Source organism: Lactuca virosa, chromosome 1 (assembly GCF_052849685.1).
Source record: "Lactuca virosa cultivar CGN04683 chromosome 1, Lactuca_virosa_CGN04683_v6, whole genome shotgun sequence".
Classification (NCBI taxonomy): domain Eukaryota; kingdom Viridiplantae; phylum Streptophyta; class Magnoliopsida; order Asterales; family Asteraceae; genus Lactuca; species Lactuca virosa.
This window is the reverse complement of record NC_136426.1, coordinates 188,047,028-188,058,829: the sequence shown is the minus strand read 5'-3', so window position 1 is coordinate 188,058,829 and position 11,802 is coordinate 188,047,028. Positions and strand designations below refer to the sequence as shown.

General features: G+C 37.3%; 1 pseudogene; it reads right to left on the bottom strand.

Annotated features, from left to right (window-relative positions):
• Positions 1-2,289: 2,289 nt before the first annotated feature.
• On the bottom strand, positions 2,290-3,851 carry LOC145125473 (CENP-B homolog protein 2-like; annotated as a pseudogene).
• Between the last annotated feature and the right edge of the window lie 7,951 nt (positions 3,852-11,802).

The following is an 11,802-nucleotide window of genomic DNA, read 5'->3' as shown; positions in this document are numbered from 1 at the left end:
GTGGTATGATGGGGGAACTCAATATGCTTCGTTCTTACGGTTTTCAGTTTTGGTTTCAGGTACTTCTTCTTCAAAAGGAAAGGAGTCGGCATGATCGCAACACATCACACTATGCTTTCCGCACATGATATCTTTGGGATTATACTTTGATATTGTTTCTTTATGACATGTTTTGATTATTGACATACTGGTTTTGATATGGGATGACACTTTGGATGTTTTTATACTATTGGTTTTATAATAACTTAATTAAAAATGAAATTTTTGGTCTTGAATTTTGGGATGTTACATCCTCTCTCATATCATTCTATTGCATTGTGTGTATGTGAGCCATTAGAAGTGTTACACTTGTGACACAAAGTTCTCAATCTTCAAGATCTATAAGGGAATCATTATTATTACAATATAACAATCAAGGTATGTAACCTAACCCTAGTTTCATATAAATTTTGAAAGTAGTAGACACTTCCTAGGGTTTCTCCTTTTGTGTTGAAGTTTGCATGTTCAATTAGAGTAAAACGTAGATCCAAAGCATTAGGATTGCATGTACACATAGGAATTGTTGTTATGCTAAAAACCCATCAGAGTCTTCTAAATGTTTCTTATGCAAACGGTATAGCCGAGTTATTTCTCGACCGTCCATAGTTTCAACTGAATTCTTACCCAGTTTGTTCCAAAGAGGACTCAAACCAGCCATGCCTAGGGTTACCTCTTTAGGGTCCCCCCACTTACCATAGTTCTGAGCCAAACGGTCGATGGTTTCATGATCTTCAGCGGATAAGTCGGGCGGAGGATCAGAACCCCTATTAGCAGCAACACCATATTCTATGGGTCTTGAGAAAGCAGATGCGTCAACAAAAAAGAACTCCTATTTCCACCATTTGACAGAAGTAGGAAGACCATCATAGAGTTCTACCAAGCCATGATGAAGGGAAAAGGAGATTCAAACACCATTAGATATGGTAATATAGAAATGAAGAAAGAAAGGTATAGAAGGAGGAATATTCCGGGTAGAACACCAGAGCTTGAAACAAATCACCTTTCGAAACCCGTTTGAAGAAATTTGAGCAATGTGCAGTTGGTAATAATCAAGATCCGCTTCCAGAAAATCAGAAGTAGGGAGATGAAGCCCTGATTTGAAATGAAGCCTGTACACTTCGACAAAGCCAGCCGGTGCATCGACAATTGCATTTCCTGGCTTTGGAAGACAAGGATGGAACTGGGGATCAATGTGGTATTTATTCAAGAGGGCAACCAAACTCATGACGGAAAGTTTGGATGTCACATTCTCAATGTTGTAGATGTCTTTGCTAGCCATGAGAGAAGAAAAAGGAAGTCGAATGGTATTGGGAAGAAGTTCGAATGAAAGAAAAGATAAGGAATCAAAGAAGCATTTATAAGAGAGAAACAATGACAATTACACACTCTACACCCCTTAAATGGAAAGGAAATGAAAAGACAATTATCAACAATGATGGCCTCTAAAAGTCGTCAAACCGTCTCATCAGAATTCAATTCAGGTGCCTCACTCTTATCCACTCACAACGGTCGTCATTGAAAACATCGTAAGTTTGAATTACTACTCACAACGGCGAATAATAACCCAAACTACAGGGACTTAATAGGGTATAGCCGTATAGGGTTAGTAATCGTTCCTATACCCTCGTAATAGCCTAACTTCTAAACCTCGTATAACCCCCAGATTATGTGAAAACCTTGAACCACATTTGATATCGAACTGAACCAAAAGGTAATGAACTTAAGTCAAGAGGTGAGAAAAGAACAAAGTGATATCACTATAGTACATAAAGTACATGGAAACTCAAAGAAACAGGAACAATTGTATAAGAATGATTGATTGAACCTTGTACAACTGTATAACGGTTTCCAAGTATTTCTCTTCGTACCTTTGGGTGTATGGCCAGAAATGAGACAAGACCTCATATCAGTTCGGTAGGAAGTAAGGTCAGGATGTTTTCTACTCCAATTATAAATTGGTGGTCCGATGCACTCCTGCAAGGTATGCAACAACCATTCACTCAGTTCGATTTGAGATATATTCTAGTAACCTTATCAGCACCACTACTACAGTAGAACCTCTATAATTTAATACTCGATAAATTAATAACCTCGATAAAATTAATAATTTTCCGGTTTCCAACTTAGGACCAGTACAAAATTGGACCCCAATCGATAAAATAATAAAATAATAATTTTTTGAAATCCCAATGTATATATATTGGTCCGATCGAAACTATAAATTAATAATTACTAAAATATTCCAAAATTCTAGAATTGTCTAGTAAAAAATGAATCTATAGTCACTTGTTTTTTTGTAAACTTCAAATCTATAGTGAGTTCATCTTTAAATCTCCCAATTGCATTTAAGAGTTGAGGCACTGTATTCTCGTATTGCAACAAAACTTATGAAGAGTTGTTGCAGCTTACAATGCTTCTTTCCGAGTGACCGGTTCGAAAGGTACTGAATCATCATCAACTTCATCATCAACCAAATGTTGAATGGTATCCGTGATAATTTCTATAATGCTTTGAACCTCGTAACATTCATTATTTTCACCTGGATAATCCAACAACTCATTCACATCCATTTTGTGCTGATAATGCATTCTCGTAATCAAGTTCTCAAGCTCACGAATGTCTTCTCCAGAAATTACATCGTTTAAATCATTTGAGCAGGTTGGACTAGCCGAAAAAATTTTACAGTGTCGAAAGCAATTTGCTATGGACTCTTGTTTCACATTTATCCAAGACGAGACGGCCAAGTTAATGGCATCTAAAATATTTATCTTTTATAGGGAACAAATTTCCAACTCATAACCTTCCAAAGCTTACGATAAACCTTTTACGGTAGTACATTTTAAAGGCTCTAATTATCCCAGCATCACATGGTTGAATTTTTTAAGTCATGTTTGGCGGCAAAAAAAAAATCAACTCGATGTTTTGCAACCCTTGAATATTTTTTGAATGGGCTGGACAATTATCCACTACCAAGACAAATTTTCGACCGTGTATTAGATCATCTAGCCAACAAACATATTCTTTGAAAAGCAACCCAGTCATCCATGCTCTTTTGTTGTTATGGTATTCACAATCTATGCTATTCATGTTGACATCTTTAAAACAATGTGGCTTTGCATACTTACTAATGATGCATAGAGGAATTTTTTCCGAGCCATCCGCATTGCAACAGATAACAATTATAAGTCTTTTTGTGTCCTGTTTCCTACCTTCAAGTTGTTTTGTTGCAAGTGAATGGTCAGCTTGCAAGCTGTAAAACAAACAATTTTCATCCATATTAAAAACGTCTTTCATTAGAAATTGATTAATTTTTTCCCTTATAGACTCCAGTTTATTGTCCATGTCATGTGTGTGGACTGGGCCACTTTCTCCGAATCGGCGACACGATTTGATACCATGCCTTAACTTGAATATCTCATGCCAACCCTGTGAAAGATCATGCTCAGAAGAATCTTTAGGATACAAAAGCTTCAACATCTCAACCACCTTCTCTATGATTAACTCTCTTGTTATATTCACATGCTCTTGATGTTGGAGAAAACATTCATAAACAACTTTGTCCATTTTCAAATACTAGGATGATTTGTGACGCTTGGAAGATCCATCTTTGTCAAAGTTAGCTGATAGGATTTATATGATCTCTTAAGAGTGTTTGATATTGTTCCTTGACTAATTTTCAAATCGAAAGTTTTGTCAACCCACTTCACCAAATCTTGTTGAGTGCATCCTTGGTGATCACATTGATACTCGCATAACAGTTTTCATTGTTGAGTGGTCATCACTGATTTAACACCTTTTAGTTTAGAAGCCATAGTTGATGTGATTTTAAAATTTATCAGTAGACATTTTATAGTGATCAATCTAGATCTATGTACAATGAACTTGACAAGTTCATTAACATGTGAATGTTGGGAAAAACTGTGTATTTTCCTAGGAGATGCTTGATACTTTAATGATTGCATACGAAGGCACTGTTGAGGTCAAAGCTTCTTAGGAGAACAATCTCAACAGAAAATACAAACATTTCTATACTTACATGAATGAATCTCCAACTGAAAATTTTAATCTTATTAGTTGTCTTATAAATGATATGAGGAAATTTAATATCATTAAGCATAATCATGCTCTCATGCTTAAGTTTCTTGAATCCCTAAATGAAAAATGAGAACATTACGTTGATGTTCTCTAAAATAGTGAGAAGATTAATACTATGTATTCTTAAAGTCTATTTTGGAATCATAAGAAACTATGAAGAATCAAAGATTCAAAGGAAATAAATCATGAAAGATAGCATCAAAGACAATTCCTATGATGTTGTTATTAAAAAAATCCATCGTTTCTCAAAACATTAACAATGACAACACATATCACATTGGCAAGCTTGCGTCCAATGTTGTTATGATTGTGAAATAGTTCAATAAGTTTGATGAAGCTATAAAGATGAATGGTCCAAGAAAGGTTCAATCTAGTAGATTTGGATCATCAGGGCAAAGAAAGTTGGATGATGGAAGTTCAAGGAAATTTTCTGATGAGAAGAAGGATGATGGAAAATGCTTCAATCGTGGAAGAACCAATCATTTTGCTAGGGACTGAAAAGTTAAGAAGAATGACTCCAATGATGAGTCATATGAAGCAAATTACAAACACTTGGTTGCCTCCCTGGAAAAGAAAAGTATGGGATCAAAGGTTCTTCTTGCCGTGGAAGAAAACTGGGTTGGGTAGAATGAATCATTTGAGGATGAAATTGAAAGAAAAGACATGTGTTTTGATGGCCACCACTGATGTCTCACTCACCGGTGAATCTAGCAATGACTCAAATACTTTTGAAGCTGATCTGATACAAGTTGCTAAGGAGTGCAGTGCTCATGGGCTCATCTTTTGTGTATAAGGTTTAAAAGTATGTAAACTATTTTGACCACAAAAAGAATATGATATTTGATTATTTGTGTTTTGACCTTAAGAAATCAAATTAGGAGAAACTAGACCATCAAAAAATATTAAGCAATTAACCACTGTACTGCCTCTCTCAGTGAGAATTCTCTATCTCAAATGAGTTCTAACCTTATATTTTTATCCATAGTGAATTCTAAACTCATTCGTGAAGGGGAAGCTGCTCAAAGGATTTCTCAAAATTGTTAAAAAATTATAAAAAGTTGGGCTTTTTCTAACATAGGAAACACCAAAATTATAAACGAATCAGATTCCACATTAGTGTGAAAAGATTATCGGTGGTCAATTACAAGAAGCCATTGATGTCTTTATGCAAGTTGAAATTGAACCATGTTTTCCCTCGATGAAAGAACTTTTTTATGGGTACCGGACAAAATTCATTAGTAATGCTTTCTCGAATGGTCAAAATCTAATAAGCAAATGTTGTATTCTTAATATCTTGTGGTTGTCATAATCTTTATAGTTCATATAGTTGGATCCTCTTTGTGGTTCTGTTAAAAATATCATAAAATAAACTAGTTATTTTAAAGTCTTACGTTTGCCACTTAAAATTCGATTATACAAAATGATTGTTTTTAGCTTTCCGAAACATGATTGTTTTTAGCTTTCCCAAACTCATGACTTGTCGTCGTCTGATATACATCTTATTATAAGTTGTAAAAACAATCTTATAATGGGCTTTGAAGATATCGATTTTTTAATATATTATAAACTAATCTACTTGTTCTATGGTAAAATGAGCACCTACATATAATAACTGTGAATGGGTGATTGTGACAGCAAACATCTGAAAATACATGTATTTGCTTTCAGTAATATACATTTAACTAATACAAAAGTCATAAAAATATATGAAACAGAACATGAAAAGTCAAGATAGGCGTTGCTAATAGCTACATCAAATGATCAAATTGTTCATCTTAAATGATAAAAAATATTCAATGCAAGCTGTTATTTCAACATATTTTAATCGAACCCAAAGCATTGACTTTAGGCAGGATCACATGGATCACATGCTAGGTTCTTTTTTACATTGTAAAATTGTAAAAAGCAGGCGTTAATTTCATGGACAGTTCATTTAAATATTTTTATATATCTCGAAATGCAGACATGATGTTGTGTTCACGACTTACCTGAGAGATGACTATATTTTAAAGCGAAATATTCAATGTTTTCCTTTCATTTACCATCTTACTAGTTTCTTTATAAATAATCGCCAAAAATAAATATAATAATCAATCCCTTTTCCCTTGAGTCTGTGTATAGGATGACAGGTGCCGTTGCATTTACTAATTTGAAAGATGAAACTCTCACTTCAGGTGTTGTTTGCTCATATCCTAAATATATCCGTGAATAACCTTTGCATTAATTGAGTTGCCATTGTTATCGAGCCTCTGTCAATCGGAAACCTGTTAAGGAGTGGTAGATAACACCACTAATTATTGAAAATCTTATATATTTTATGGTTTAACATTTCAATAATACAATGTAACGATGCAACAAACAAATTAGAATATCGGTCCATCTAGATGGTGTGTTAGCTTGGCTATCATCAAGAGATTATAAGTAATTTAACCTACATTAATAAGAGAGTTACTTGATTGTTTCTCGTATAGTGTGTATTTGTTGTTTGTGATCACCGGTACAAATAACACAATTGGCCACCTTTGAAAAGTGTCGCATAATGGAAGCAAGAGTAAGAAATACTCAAAGAGTATTTTATATTGTAATTGAAAATACCCTAAAGGCTTACAAATTAAGGGCCTTATATATAGGAATGAGCTAAAGTTGGTAGGCACGACCAAATTTAAAAAACTAAAATCAACAACATATTCTTGCAATTAAACAGGTAGTAACAAGGAAAATTATAAATTCCACGAAATGACATAATCTTAATCTTCTGAAATTTCGAGAATGGATCGAAATTGAGGAAAATGAAAATTAGAAGCATACACAATGGAATTTGGGGATCCATGAAGGGGCATGTCATCTTTGATAACATGCCAGGAGATCCGGGTCGTCGAGTGCTTTCTGTTGAAATATGGCACACCACCAAATTCCTTACGGATGAAAAGTTACATCTGTTTTATGTTGGCATATTTTGGTCTGTTTTGTCTTTTTCCCGGGTGTTTTTCACACGGGTGTTTTTCACACGGGGTCATAAACGCTTCTGCCAACTCATCTATATCCTCCATAACATTCCCACAAAATTGAAAAGAACTGAGTTCTCATGATAGACAACTTCCTCTTGAGGGTAGTACTTGTAAATATATGAGACACTAAAACTATTGGAGATTGACATTATAGTTGGGAGATCCACAACATAAGCGTTATCATTAATCTTTCGTAAGATCTTGTAAGGGCCATACGTTCGTTGTCTTAATTTGTTATTAGTTCCCACTAGAACACACTCTTTTGTAGATAAACCTCGACTCTGTGTCCCACAACGAATATCTCGATACAACTCTGTTTATCATCTGATGTCTTGTACTTTGCATTCGCTTGGGCAATATTTTCTGCCTTGAGCAACTTTATTTGTTGTGTTATCCGGTTTCCAGGATGGAGAATGGTTTTTAAAAATGAAAATTTTTACTCTGATTTTTGAGATGTTATAATTACAAAAAATAAAACTAAGGTTGTTAAAAATGAGTGTACTGTAAATATTAGATTATGTATGATCGATCATAAGAAAAATATTTAGTACTCTTCATATTTTTCTCTATCAGTGAATTTTTTTTCCAATACATCGTGTCTAAAAAACCTAGCATGAAAGGTGTAGCAGAGTGAACCAACAAGATTCTTATAATATATGTTAGGAAGTATTATTAGTCATTCTTACTTAATTGACTCTCTTCGGGAGGGGGGGGGGGGGGGAGGAATTTGAAAGATAATATCTTATATCCAATATAAGGTGCCAAGTAAAGTAGTCACCAAAACCCTTCGCAACATTTAGATGAATAAAAAGACTAAGCATTAGAAACTTATGTATGGCATTTTCCCACATCTTGATTTTTATGTAAAACAAGCAAGAAAAATAATCATTGAGGTGGATGTGCTTGGAGGAGAAGAAAACATTGGGGTGTTTCCTTTGAAGAAGAATATGCTCGTCGGTAACCAAGGTTTCGCGCCTATAACAATTTCATACAACATTGAGATTCTTCATCAAGCACCAACTATAGAGCAACCTCAACATCCTCAAAAAGTTCCATCAAGAAGATCTATTAAGGATATGAGAGATATGATTTCAAATCATTATCTCATTGTCTACAAGAAAATGAAAATCATATTAGCTTAAAGGAAGATGATTCAATCCACTTTCTTCAAGGAATTTGTTTCAAACTATCAGTAAAGAATCAATGTCATGAATGATGAAATGAAGTCGATGAAACACAACGATGTTTTGGATTTCGTGAGGTTTCCTAAAAGTATGAAACATATTCTGATATTTAAAACAAAACGGCATTTAAATGAGAATGTCAAGACATATAAGGATCGTATAGTCATAAGGGATTCATTCAACACCAATTAATAGATAATAAAGAGACTTTCCTTTTAGTATCCTCAAAATACTTTTAGAATAGTAATGACACTAATGCCTGATTGTGAACAAAAGCTACATCGTATGGTTGTGAAGATTAATGGAAACATAAAGGAAATGTTTCATATAGTCAAACCATAAAATTTTGTGTCATGATATTTAAATTCTATGGTTTATAACTTCAGAAAATCCATCGACGGTCTCAAATAGGCCTTATCTGAAGTTACATGGGCTCGAGGGAAATGGTGTTGATGAAATTGTATAACACAAGTTTAGTATGACTAAATACGTCTCTTATGGTATTATATTTAAATACCATTCTTGTAACATCCCAATTTTCAAGGCCAAAATTTTCATTTCTAAACTAAGTACTTCATAAAATAGTGTACCAAAACATTGTCGAGGTTACATCAAATTATAAAAACCATAACGTCATGTCTCAAAATCATAATGTCAAAAGTAGTGAAAATCAGAGTACAATCCCAGAAACTCCATGCGGAAATCATGTGTGTGTGTGATGCGCTGCTACACCGCCGACTCCTTCCCTTTGGACGAAGAGGTACCTGAAACCTAAACTGAAACTGTAAGCACAAAGCATAGTGAGTTCCCCTATCATACCACATACCATGTAATATCATCGGTATCTTTCAACAGGTAACTGCCATCAGTATCTTTCAACCGGTATCTGCCATCGGTATCTTTCAACCGGTAACCTCCATCGGTATCTTTCAACCGGTAATCGGGGACTATTTCACCCCTATCACTATCATGTAATAACAAGATATAATCATACAGTCAGGCATATCTGGGTACTGACCTACCCTTCGATCCTAACGACCGATGTTAGGGAAGAACTATTCCCTGCCACTACCACTAACACACATAGCATATCATGTAGGCATATCTCATGACCGTATCACATAAACATACAAAGGTAATTATCACAAAGAAAATTATCTACTAAATACCCATGCTGGTGGAAGGTAACTCACCTTGATATCGTGTAGTGTCTGAAACGTACTCGGCGTGAAGGTCGACTCCGTTCGACTCCCCAATCCCTATACGACAATCCTTCTAAGTTATCAATATGAACATGCAACCCAACCCAGGGTCAACTCAAATCCATCAAGGTCAACATTGGTCAAAGTCAACACCCAGTTGACCTGACTCGCCGAGTTGGTCTACCAACTCGTCGAGTCCATACTCCACTAACCTTATCTAAACCCGACTCTACTCGTCGAGTATACCAAGAACTCGACGGGTTCTCCTTCATTCAACCCATCGGGACCATCATCATAAGACTCGCCGAGTTCATCCTCGAACTCGTTGAGTTCATCTCCCTCATAAGAATGTGTCCAGTCTATGACTCGCCGAGTTGTATGAACAACTCGTCGAGTCCAACTTCAAATATTGGGAGATTGCCTTCCACTCACCGAGCCTGCTCTAAGCACTCGTCGAGTACCATGACTCCCAGGCCCCTAATGGGTCTAAACAACTGAGGGGCCTTCCACCCTCGCATCTGGTCCAATCAACAGAAAGGATTTGGCGACAATGCACCCCGACTCGCCGCATCCCAAGAACGACTTGCCGAGTCCATCCTTGTTCATTACTATTCAGTCGATTTAAATGGGTCTTAACACATCAAAACCATAGATCTGGCCTCCTAATGTCCATTTTACATGTAAAGTTCCAAACTTGGTGCACATGCATGGGGTCTTTGGCTCAAAAAGCCATAAAAGGTGATCTTCAACATGCATGGGGCTCTCATGGCCATAAATTTGGCACCTTTATGCCATGAGACCCCTCCTAAGGCCAGATCTGAAGTCAAACTCCATTCATCCCTTCAAAATCCGAAGATGCCTTAGAAAACTCCTAAAAACCCCAACCCCAAAGATGAATAAGCACATAGAAGACCAAGACAATAGATTTTTACCTTGAATGAGCTGGAAATGGAACAAAATCCCTGGATCTCCTAGCCCCCACTCGAACTCTCAAGATTCTTTCTCCTTTTCAAGCTTCACAATCCACCAAAAGCACCAAAATGGCCTTAGAACACACAAAAACGGCTAGGGTTTCAATATATAGATTTCTGGGAGTGATAAGGATGATGGAGGCTGAGATGAGATGTTTAAATAGGGTGGGAACCCTCAAATTTAGGGTTTCACTCAAACACCACCTACTCGTCGAGTCAGTCTCATGACTCGTCGAGTAGGTCACTTAAACTTCCCGCGGATCCCGACTCTACTCGACGAGTTGGGCCACCAACTCATCGAGTCCTAGAGAAAATACATACAATTCTTGAAAAAAATACATACCAGGAATCAGGTGTTACAAACCTCCCCCGTTTACTTTAGACTTCATCCTCGAAGTCTGCCACTGGGTCCTGAAAAAGCTCGGGGTAATGCTCCCTCATCTCGTCCTCCGGCTCCCAGGTCCATTCTCAGCCCTTGCGGTGCTGCCACTATACCTTCACCAACTCCACTCTCTTGTTCCACAGATCCCTTGACTTCCTGTCAAGGATTGCCACTGGCCGCTCGATGTAGTTCAGGCTATCATCAACCTGAATATCCTCGAAAGGTACCACTGCCGAATCGTCCACCAGACACTTCCGCAACTGGGAGACGTGAAAAGTGCTATGAATCTGACTGAGTTCGGCTGGCAGATCCAGCCTATATGTCACCTTGCCCACCCGGGCTACAACCCTAAAGGGTCCAATATACCTGGGGCCCAACTTGCCCCGCTTCCTGAACCGAATGACGCCCTTCCAGAGCGACAATTTCAGGAGCACCATATCCCCGACCTGGAACTCCAGGTCCGATCGACGCTTGTTGACATAACTTTTCTGCCGACTCTGAGCAGTCTGAAGCCTGCTCCAAACCTGATGGATCCTCTCTGTAGTCTTGAGTACCACCTCGGTACTCCCCATGACCCTCTGACCAACCTCACCCCAACATATCGGGGTTCTGCACTTCCTCCCATACAACATCTCGAAAGGAGGACGGTCGATACTCGCATGATAGCTATTATTATAAGAGAACTCCGCCAACGGAAGGTAAATATCCCAACTAACTCCAAAATCTAAAACACACGCCCGCAACATGTCCTCCAGAGTCTGGATGGTCCGCTCACTCTGACCATCCGTCTGCGGGTGAAAGGCGGTGCTAAAGTGCAGACGAGTACCCTGCTCGTCATGAAACTTCTTCCAAAACAGCACGTCCCTGTCGGAAATCACTAAAACTGGCACCCCGTGCCACACCACTACCTCCCTGATATAT